Here is a 12060-nt window from a genome sequence, read left to right on the forward strand (position 1 = left end):
CACTCACACTGCTGCTGATCCTCACAATGCTCTTGTCACTGCTCCAGACACTGACACTGATACTGCACCTGACATTGACACTGCTCCCCACACTGCTCCTGACACTGGCACTGCTCCTGGCACTGCTACTGACACTGACACTGCTCCTGACACTGATACTGCTGCTGATCCTGACAAAGCTCCTGACACTGCTACTGACACTGCTCGTGACGTTGCTCCAGACGCTGACACTGCTCCTGACACAGCTCGTGACGGTGACACTGCTCCTGCCACTGTTCCTGACACGGCTGCTCACACTGACACTGCTCCTGACACTGGCACTGGTCCTGACACTGCTCCTGACACTGACAGTGCTCCTGACACTGCTCCTGACACTGCTCGTGACACAGACACTGCTCCTGACAATGCTCCTGACACTGACACTGCTCCTCACACAGCTCCTGACACTGACACTGCTCCTGACACTGCTCCTGACACAGACACTTCTGCTGATACTGACAATGCTCCTGTCACTGCTTCTGACACTGCTCCTGATACTGACACTCTCACTGCTACTGACACTGCTCCTGACACTGACACTGCTCCTGACACAGCTCCAGACACTCCTCCTGACACTGACACTGCTCCTGACACAGCTCCTGACACTGACACTGCTCCTGACACCGACACTACACATCAAACTGCTCCTGACACTCCTCCTGACACTGACACTGCTCCTGGCACTGCTCCTGATACTGACGCTGCACCTGATGCTGACACTGACACTGCTCCTGGCACTGCTCCTGACGCTGCTCCTGACACTGCTCCTGACACAGGCACTGCACCTGGTACTGACACTGACACTGCTCCTGACACAGGCACTGTTTCTGGTACTGACACTGACACTGCTACTGACACTGCCACTGCTCCTGACGCTGCTCCAGACACTGCAACTGACACTGGCACGGCTCCTCACACTGCTCCTGACACTGACACTGCTCCTGACACTGCTCCTGACACTGACACTGCACCTGACGCTGCTCCTGGCACTGCCACTGGTCCTGACACTGCTCCTGAAACTGACACTGGTCCTCACACTGCTCCTGACACTGACACTGCTCCTCACGCTGGTCCTGACAATGATACTGCCCCTGGGACTACTCCTGACACTGACGCTGCTCCTGTCACTGCTCCTGAAACTGACACTGGTCCTCACACTGCTCCTGACACTGACACTGCTCCTCACGCTGGTCCTGACAATGATACTGCCCCTGAGACTGCTCCTGACACTGACGCTGCTCCTGGCACTGCTCCTGGCACTGCTCCTGACACTGCCACTGCTCCTGACGCTGCTCCAGACACTGCAACTGACTCTGACACGGCTACTCACACTGCTCCTGACACTGACACTGCTCCTGACACTGCTCCTGACACTGACACTGCACCTGACACTGCTCCTGGCACTGCCACTGGTCCTGACACTGCTCCTGAAACTGACACTGGTCCTCACACTGGTCCTGACACTGACACTGCTCCTCACGCTGGACCTGACAATGATACTGCCCCTGAGACTGCTCCTGACACTGACGCTGCTCCTGGCACTGCTCCTGGCACTGCTCCTGACACTGACACTGCTCCTGATACTGATACTGACACTGCTCCTGACACCGACACTGCTCCTGTCACTGCTCCTGACGCTGACACTGCTCCTGACACTGCTCCTGACACTGACACTGCTCCTGGCACAGCTCCTGCCACTGACACTGCTCCTGACACTGCTCGTGACACTGCTCCTGACACTGACACTGCTCCTGGCACAGATCCTGTGACTCCTCCTGACACTGACACTGCTCCTGACACTGCTTCTGACACTGCTCCTGACACAGACACTGCTACTGATACTGGCAATGCTCCTGACACTGCTCCTGGCACAGACATGGCTCCGAACGATGCTCCTGACACTGACACTGCTCCTGTCACTGACACTGGTCCTGACACTGCTTCTGAAGCTGGCACTGGTCCTGACACTGCTCCTGACCCTGACACTCCTCCTGATACTGACAATGCTCCTGATACTGCTCCTGACACGGACACTGCTCCGGACAATGCTCCTGACACTGACACTGCTCCTGTCACTGACACTGGTCCTGACACTGCTTCTGACACTGGCACTGGTCCCGACACTGCTCCTGACACTTACCCTGCTCCTGAAACAGCTCCTGACACTGCTCCTGACACTGACACTGCTCCTGGCACTGCTGCTGACACTGACGCTGCTCCTGGTGCTGACACTGACACTGCTCCTGGCACTGCTCCTGACGCTGCTCCTCACACTGCTCCTGACACAGGCACTGCTCCTGGTACTGACACTGACACTGCTCCTGACACAGGCACTGTTTCTGGTACTGACACTGACACTGCTCCTGACACTGCCACTGCTCCTGACGCTGCTCCAGACAATGCAACTGACACTGGCACGGCTCCTCACACTGCTCCTGACACTGACACTGCTCCTGGCACTGCTCCTGACACTGACACTGCACCTGACACTGCTCCTGGCATTGACACTGGTGCTGACACTGCTCCTGAAACTGACACTGGTCCTCACACTGATCCTGACACTGACACTGCTCCTCACGCAGCTCCTGACAGTGATACTGCCCCTGAGACGGCTCCTGACACTGACGCTGCTCCTGGCACTGCTCTTGGCACTGCTCCTGGAACTGACACTGCTCCTCACACAGCTCCTGACGGTGCCACTGCTCCTGACACTGCTGCTGACACTGACACTACTACTCACACAGCTCCTGACACTGACACTGCTCCAGACACTGCTCCTGATACAGACACTGCTGCTGATACTGACAATGCTCCTGACACTGCTCCTGACACAGACACTGCTGCTGATACTGATAATGCTCCTGAAACTGCTCCTGACCCTGACACGGCTGCTCACACTGCTCCTGACACTGACACTGCTCCTGAAACTGGTCCTGACACAGACACTGCTGCTGATACTGACAATGCTCCTGACACTGCTCCTGACACAGACACTGCTCCTGGCGCTGCTCCAGACACTGACTCTGCTCCTGATGCTGACACTGACACTGCTCCTGGCACTGCTCCTGACACTGCTCCTGACACTGCTCCTGACACTGACACTGCTCCTGACACTGCTCCTGACACTGACACTGCTCCTGACACTGCTCCTGACACTGACACTGCTGCTGATCCTGACAATGCTCCTGACACTGCTCCTGACACTGATGCTGACACTGTTCATGACTGTGACACTGACACTGACACTGCTCCCGTCACAGACACTGACACTGATCCTGACACTGACACTGCTCCTGTGTCTAACACTTGTCCTGAGACTGCTTCTGACACTGGCTGGTCCTGACACTGCTCCTGACATTGCTCTTGACATTGCCGCTGGTAATGACACAGACACTGCACCTGGTACTGACACTGACACTGCTCCTGACACTGTCACTGCTCCTGACGGTGCTCCAGGCACTGCAACTGACACTGGCACTGCCCCTGACACTGATCCTGACACTGACCCTGCTCCTGACACAGCTTCTGACACTGACACTGCTCCTGACGCTGCTCCTGACACTGACACTGCTCCTGACACTGACACTGCTCCTGGCACAGCTCATGCCACTGACGCTGCTCCTGACACTGCTCCTGATACTGACACTGCTCATGGCACAGCTCCTGTCACTGCTCCTGACACTGACACTGCTCCTGACACTGCTCCTGACACTGACGCTGCTACTGATACTGACACTGACACTGCTCCTGACACTGCTACTGACACTGACACTGCTCCTGACACTGCTCGCGACATTGCTCCAGACACTGATACTGCTCCTGACACAGCTCGTGACACTGACACTGCCCCTGCCACTGGTCCTGACACTGCTCCTGAAACTGACACTGCTCCTGACACTGCTCCTGACACAGACACTGCTGCTGATACTGACAATGCTCCTGACACTGCTTCTGACACTGCTCGTAAAACTGACACTGCTCCTGATACTGACACTGGTCCTCACACAGCTCCTGACACTGACACTGCTCCAGACACTGCTCCTGATACAGACACTGCTGCTGATACTGACAATGCTCCTGACACTGCTCCTGACACAGACACTGCTGCTGATACTGATAATGCTCCTGAAACTGCTCCTGACCCTGGCACGGCTGCTCACACTGCTCCTGACACGGACACTGCTCCTGAAGCTGGTCCTGACACAGACACTGCTGCTGATACTGACAATGCTCCTGACACTGCTCCTGACACAGACACTGCTCCTGGCGCTGCTCCAGACACTGACTCTGCTCCTGATGCTGACACTGACACTGCTCCTGGCACTGCTCCTGACACTGCTCCTGACACTGCTCCTGACACTGACACTGCTCCTGACACTGCTCCTGACACTGACACAGCTGCTGATCCTGACAATGCTCCTGACACTGCTCCTGACACTGATGCTGACACTGTTCATGACTGTGACACTGACACTGACGCTGCTCCCGTCACAGACACTGACACTGATCCTGACACTGACACTGCTCCTGTGTCTAACACTTGTCCTGTGACTGCTTCTGACACTGGCTGGTCCTGACACTGCTCCTGACATTGCTCCTGACATTGCCGCTGGTCCTGACACAGACACTGCACCTGGTACTGACACTGACACTGCTCCTGACACTGTCACTGCTCCTGACGGTGCTCCAGGTACTGCAACTGACACTGGCACTGCCCCTGACACTGATCCTGACACTGACCCTGCTCCTGACACAGCTTCTGACACTGACACTGCTCCTGACGCTGCTCCTGACACTGACACTGCTCCTGGCACTGCTCCTGACACTGACGCTGCTCCTGATACTGACTCTGACACTGCTCCTGGCACTGCTCCTGACACTGCTCCTGAAACTGCTCCTGACACAGGCACTGCTCCTGGTACTGACACTGACACTGCTCCTGACACTGACACTGCTCCTGAACCTGACACTGCTCCTGACACTGCTCCAGACACTGACACTGACACTGCTCCTGAAACTACTTCTGACACAGCTCCTGACGATGACACTGCTCCTGACACTGCTTCTGACACTGACACTGCTGATGACACAGCTCCTGACACAGCTCCTGACACTGACACTGACACTGCTCCTGACACTGACACTGACACTGCTCCTGACACTGACACTGACACTGCTCATGACAGTGACTCTGACACTGACACTGCTCCCGGCACAGAGACTGAGACTGATCCTGACACTGACACTGCTCCTGTAACTGACACTTGTCCTGAGACTGCTTCTGACACTGGCACTGGTCCTGACACTGCTCCTTACATTGGCGCTGGTCCTCACTCTGCTCCTGACACTGACACTGCTCCTGACACTGCTCCTGACACAGACACTGCTGCTGATACTGACAATGCTCCTGACACTGCTTCTGACACTGCTCGTAAAACTGACACTTCTCCTGATACTGACACTCTCACTGCTACTGACACTGCTCCTGACACTCACACTGCTGCTGATCCTCACAATGCTCTTGACACTGCTCCAGACACTGACACTGATACTGCACCTGACACTGACACTGCTCCCCACACTGCTCCTGACACTGGCACTGCTCCTGGCACTGCTACTGACACTGACACTGCTCCTGACACTGATACTGCTGCTGATCCTGACAAAGCTCCTGACACTGCTACTGACACTGCTCGTGACGTTGCTCCAGACGCTGACACTGCTCCTGACACAGCTCGTGACGGTGACACTGCTCCTGCCACTGTTCCTGACACGGCTGCTCACACTGACACTGCTCCTGACACTGGCACTGGTCCTGACACTGCTCCTTACATTGGCGCTGGTCCTCACTCTGCTCCTGACACTGACACTGCTCCTGACACTGCTCCTGACACAGACACTGCTGCTGATACTGACAATGCTCCTGACACTGCTTCTGACACTGCTCGTAAAACTGACACTTCTCCTGATACTGACACTCTCACTGCTACTGACACTGCTCCTGACACTCACACTGCTGCTGATCCTCACAATGCTCTTGACACTGCTCCAGACACTGACACTGATACTGCACCTGACACTGACACTGCTCCCCACACTGCTCCTGACACTGGCACTGCTCCTGGCACTGCTACTGACACTGACACTGCTCCTGACACTGATACTGCTGCTGATCCTGACAAAGCTCCTGACACTGCTACTGACACTGCTCGTGACGTTGCTCCAGACGCTGACACTGCTCCTGACACAGCTCGTGACGGTGGCACTGCTCCTGCCACTGTTCCTGACACGGCTGCTCACACTGACACTGCTCCTGACACTGGCACTGGTCCTGACACTGCTCCTGACACTGACAGTGCTCCTGACACTGCTCCTGACACTGCTCGTGACACAGACACTGCTCCTGACAATGCTCCTGACACTGACACTGCTCCTCACACAGCTCCTGACACTGACACTGCTCCTGACACTGCTCCTGACACAGATACTTCTGCTGATACTGACAATGCTCCTGTCACTGCTTCTCACACTGCTCCTGATACTGACACTCTCACTGCTACTGACACTGCTCCTGACACTGACACTGCTCCTGACACAGCTCCAGACACTCCTCCTGACTCTGACACTGCTCCTGACACAGCTCCTGACACTGACACTGCTCCTGACACCGACACTACACATCAAACTGCTCCTGACACTCCTCCTGACACTGACACTGCTCCTGGCACTGCTCCTGACACTGACGCTGCACCTGATGCTGACACTGACACTGCTCCTGGCACTGCTCCTGACGCTGCTCCTGACACTGCTCCTGACACAGGCACTGCACCTGGTACTGACACTGACACTGCTCCTGACACAGGCACTGTTTCTGGTACTGACACTGACACTGCTACTGACACTGCCACTGCTCCTGACGCTGCTCCAGACACTGCAACTGACACTGGCACGGCTCCTCACACTGCTCCTGACACTGACACTGCTCCTGACACTGCTCCTGACACTGACACTGCACCTGACACTGCTCCTGGCACTGCCACTGGTCCTGACACTGCTCCTGAAACTGACACTGGTCCTCACACTGCTCCTGACACTGACACTGCTCCTCACGCTGGTCCTGACAATGATACTGCCCCTGGGATTACTCCTGACACTGACGCTGCTCCTGTCACTGCTCCTGAAACTGACACTGGTCCTCACACTGCTCCTGACACTGACACTGCTCCTCACGCTGGTCCTGACAATGATACTGCCCCTGAGACTGCTCCTGACACTGACGCTGCTCTTGGCACTGCTCCTGGCACTGCTCCTGACACTGCCACTGCTCCTGACGCTGCTCCAGACACTGCAACTGACTCTGACACGGCTACTCACACTGCTCCTGACACTGACACTGCTCCTGACACTGCTCCTGACACTGACACTGCACCTGACACTGCTCCTGGCACTGCCACTGGTCCTGACACTGCTCCTCAAACTGACACTGGTCCTCACACTGCTCCTGACACTGACACTGCTCCTCACGCTGGACCTGACAATGATACTGCCCCTGAGACTGCTCCTGACACTGACGCTGCTCCTGGCACTGCTCCTGGCACTGCTCCTGACACTGACACTGCTCCTGATACTGATACTGACACTGCTCCTGACACCGACACTGCTCCTGTCACTGCTCCTGACGCTGACACTGCTCCTGACACTGCTCCTGACACTGACACTGCTCCTGGCACAGCTCCTGCCACTGACACTGCTCCTGACACTGCTCGTGACACTGCTCCTGACACTGACACTTCTCCTGGCACAGATCCTGTGACTCCTCCTGACACTGACACTGCTCCTGACACTGCTTCTGACACTGCTCCTGACACAGACACTGCTACTGATACTGGCAATGCTCCTGACACTGCTCCTGGCACAGACATGGCTCCGAACGATGCTCCTGACACTGACACTGCTCCTGTCACTGACACTGGTCCTGACACTGCTTCTGAAGCTGGCACTGGTCCTGACACTGCTCCTGACCCGGACACTCCTCCTGATACTGACAATGCTCCTGATACTGCTCCTGACACGGACACTGCTCCGGACAATGCTCCTGACACTGCTCCTGACACTGATGCTGACACTGTTCATGACTGTGACACTGACACTGACACTGCTCCCGTCACAGACACTGACACTGATCCTGACACTGACACTGCTCCTGTGTCTAACACTTGTCCTGAAACTGCTTCTGACACTGGCTGGTCCTGACACTGCTCCTGACATTGCTCCTGACATTGCCGCTGGTCCTGACACAGACACTGCACCTGGTACTGACACTGACACTGCTCCTGACACTGTCACTGCTCCTGACGGTGCTCCAGGCACTGCAACTGACACTGGCTCTGCCCCTGACACTGATCCTGACACTGACCCTGCTCCTGACACAGCTTCTGACACTGACACTGCTCCTGACGCTGCTCCTGACACAGACACTGCTCCTGGCACTGCTCCTGACACTGACGCTGCTCCTGATACTGACTCTGACACTGCTCCTGGCACTGCTCCTGACGCTGCTCCTGAAACTGCTCCTGACACAGGCACTGCTCCTGGTACTGACACTGACACTGCTCCTGACACTGACACTGCTCCTGAACCTGACACTGCTCCTGACACTGCTCCAGACACTGACACTGACACTGCTCCTGAAACTACTTCCGACACAGCTCCTGACGATGACACTGCTCCTGACACTGCTTCTGACACTGACACTGCTGATGACACAGCTCCTGACACAGCTCCTGACACTGACACTGACACTGTTCCTGACACTGACACTGTTCCTGACACTGACACTGTTCCTGACACTGACACTGACACTGCTCATGACAGTGACTCTGACACTGACACTGCTCCCGGCACAGTGTCTGAGACTGATCCTGAAACTGACACCGCTCCTGTAACTGACACTTGTCCTGAGACTGCTTCTGACACTGGCACTGGTCCTGACACTGCTCCTTACATTGGCGCTGGTCCTGACTCTGCTCCTGACACTGACACTGCTCCTGACACTGCTCCTGACACAGACACTGCTGGTGATACTGACAATGCTCCTGACACTGCTTCTGACACTGCTCGTAAAACTGACACTGCTCCTGATACTGACACTCACACTGCTACTGACACTGCTCCTGACACTCGCACTGCTGCTGATCCTGACAATGCTCTTGACACTGCTCCAGACACTGACACTGATACTGCACCTGACACTGACACTGCTCCCCACACTGCTCCTGACACTGGCACTGCTCCTGGCACTGCTACTGACACTGACACTGCTCCTGACACTGATACTGCTGCGGATCCTGACAAAGCTCCTGACACTGCTACTGACACTGCTCGTGACGTTGCTCCAGACGCTGACACTGCTCCTGACACAGCTCGTGACGGTGACACTGCTCCTGCCACTGTTCCTGACACGGCTGCTCACACTGACACTGCTCCTGACACTGGCACTGGTCCTGACACTGCTCCTGACACTGACACTGCTCCTGACACTGCTCCTGACACTGCTCGTGACACAGACGCTGCTCCTGACAATGCTCCTGACACTGACACTGGTCCTCACACAGCTCCTGACACTGACACTGCTCCTGACACTGCTCCTGACACAGACACTTCTGCTGATACTGACAATGCTCCTGTCACTGCTTCTGACACTGCTCCTGATACTGACACTCTCACTGCTACTGACACTGCTCCTGACACTGACACTGCTCCTGACACAGATCCAGACACTCCTCCTGACACTGACACTGCTCCTGACACTGCCACTGCTCCTGAAGCTGCTCCAGACAATGCAACTGACACTGGCACGGCTCCTCACACTGCTCCTGACACTGACACTGCTCCTGGCACTGCTCCTGACACTGACACTGCACCTGACACTGCTCCTGGCATTGGCACTGGTGCTGACACTGCTCCTGAAACTGACACTGGTCCTCACACTGCTCCTGACACTGACACTGCTCCTCACGCAGCTCCTGACAGTGATACTGCCCCTGAGACGGCTCCTGACACTGACGCTGCTCCTGGCACTGCTCCTGGCACTGCTCCTGGAACTGACACTGCTCCTCACACAGCTCCTGACAGTGACACAGCTCCTGACACTGCTGCTGACACTGACACTGCTACTCACACAGCTCCTGACACTGACACTGCTCCAGACACTGCTCCTGATACAGACACTGCTGCTGATACTGACAATGCTCCTGACACTGCTCCTGACACAGACACTGCGGCTGATACTGATAATGCTCCTGAAACTGCTCCTGACCCTGACACGGCTGCTCACACTGCTCCTGACACTGACACTGCTCCTGAAACTGGTCCTAACACAGACACTGCTGCTGATACTGACAATGCTCCTGACACTGCTCCTGACACAGACACTGCTCCTGGTCCTGCTCCTGACACTGACTCTGCTCCTGATGCTGACACTGACACTGCTCCTGGCACTGCTCCTGACACTGCTCCTGACACTGCTCCTGACACTGACACTGCTCCTGACACTGCTCCTGACACTGACACTGCTCCTGACACTGCTCCTGACACTGACACTGCTGCTGATCCTGACAATGCTCCTGACACTGCTCCTGACACTGATGCTGACACTGTTCATGACTGTGACACTGACACTGACACTGCTCCCGTCACAGACACTGACACTGATCCTGACACTGACACTGCTACTGTGTCTAACACTTGTCCTGAGACTGCTTCTGACACTGGCTGGTCCTGACACTGCTCCTGACATTGCTCCTGACATTGCCGCTGGTCCTGACACAGACACTGCACCTGGTACTGACACTGACACTGCTCCTGACACTGTCACTGCTCGTGACGGTGCTCCAGGCACTGCAACTGACACTGGCACTGCCCCTGACACTGATCCTGACACTGACCCTGCTCCTGACACAGCTTCTGACACTGACACTGCTCCTGACGCTGCTCCTGACACTGACACTGCTCCTGGCACTGCTCCTGACACTGACGCTGCTCCTGATACTGACTCTGACACTGCTCCTGGCACTGCTCCTGACACTGCACCTGAAACTGCTCCTGACACAGGCACTGCTCCTGGTACTGACACTGACACTGCTCCTGACACTGACACTGCTCCTGAACCTGACACTGCTCCTGACACTGCTCCAGACACTGACACTGACACTGCTCCTGAAACTACTTCTGACGCAGCTCCTGACGATGACACTGCTCCTGACACTGCTTCTGACACTGACACTGCTGATGACACAGCTCCTGACACAGCTCCTGACACTGACACTGACACTGCTCCTGACACTGACACTGACACTGCTCCCGGCACAGAGACTGAGACTGATCCTGACACTGACACTGCTCCTGTAACTAACACTTGTCCTGAGACTGCTTCTGACACTGGCACTGGTCCTGACACTGCTCCTTACATTAGCGCTGGTCCTGACTCTGCTCCTGACACTGCTCCTGACACAGACACTGCTGCTGATACTGACAATGCTCCTGACACTGCTTCTGACACTGCTCGTAAAACTGACACTGCTCCTGATACTGACACTCTCACTGCTACTGACACTGCTCCTGACACTCACACTGCTGCTGATCCTGACAATGCTCTTGACACTGCTCCAGACACTGACACTGATACTGCACCTGACACTGACACTGCTCCCCACACTGCTCCTGACACTGGCACTGCTCCTTACACTGCTCCTGACACAGACACTTCTGCTGATACTGACAATGCTCCTGTCACTGCTTCTGACACTGCTCCTGATACTGACACTCTCACTGCTACTGACACTGCTCCTGACACTGACACTGCTCCTGACACAGCTCCAGACACTCCTCCTGACACTGACACTGCTCCTGACACAGCTCCTGACACTGACACTGCTCCTGACACCGACACTACACCTCAAACTGCTCCTGACACTCCTCCTGACACTGACATTGCTCCTGGCACTGCTCCTGACACTGACG

The sequence above is a fragment of the Calliopsis andreniformis genome, unplaced genomic scaffold (assembly GCF_051401765.1).
Source record: "Calliopsis andreniformis isolate RMS-2024a unplaced genomic scaffold, iyCalAndr_principal scaffold0373, whole genome shotgun sequence".
NCBI lineage: Eukaryota > Metazoa > Arthropoda > Insecta > Hymenoptera > Andrenidae > Calliopsis > Calliopsis andreniformis.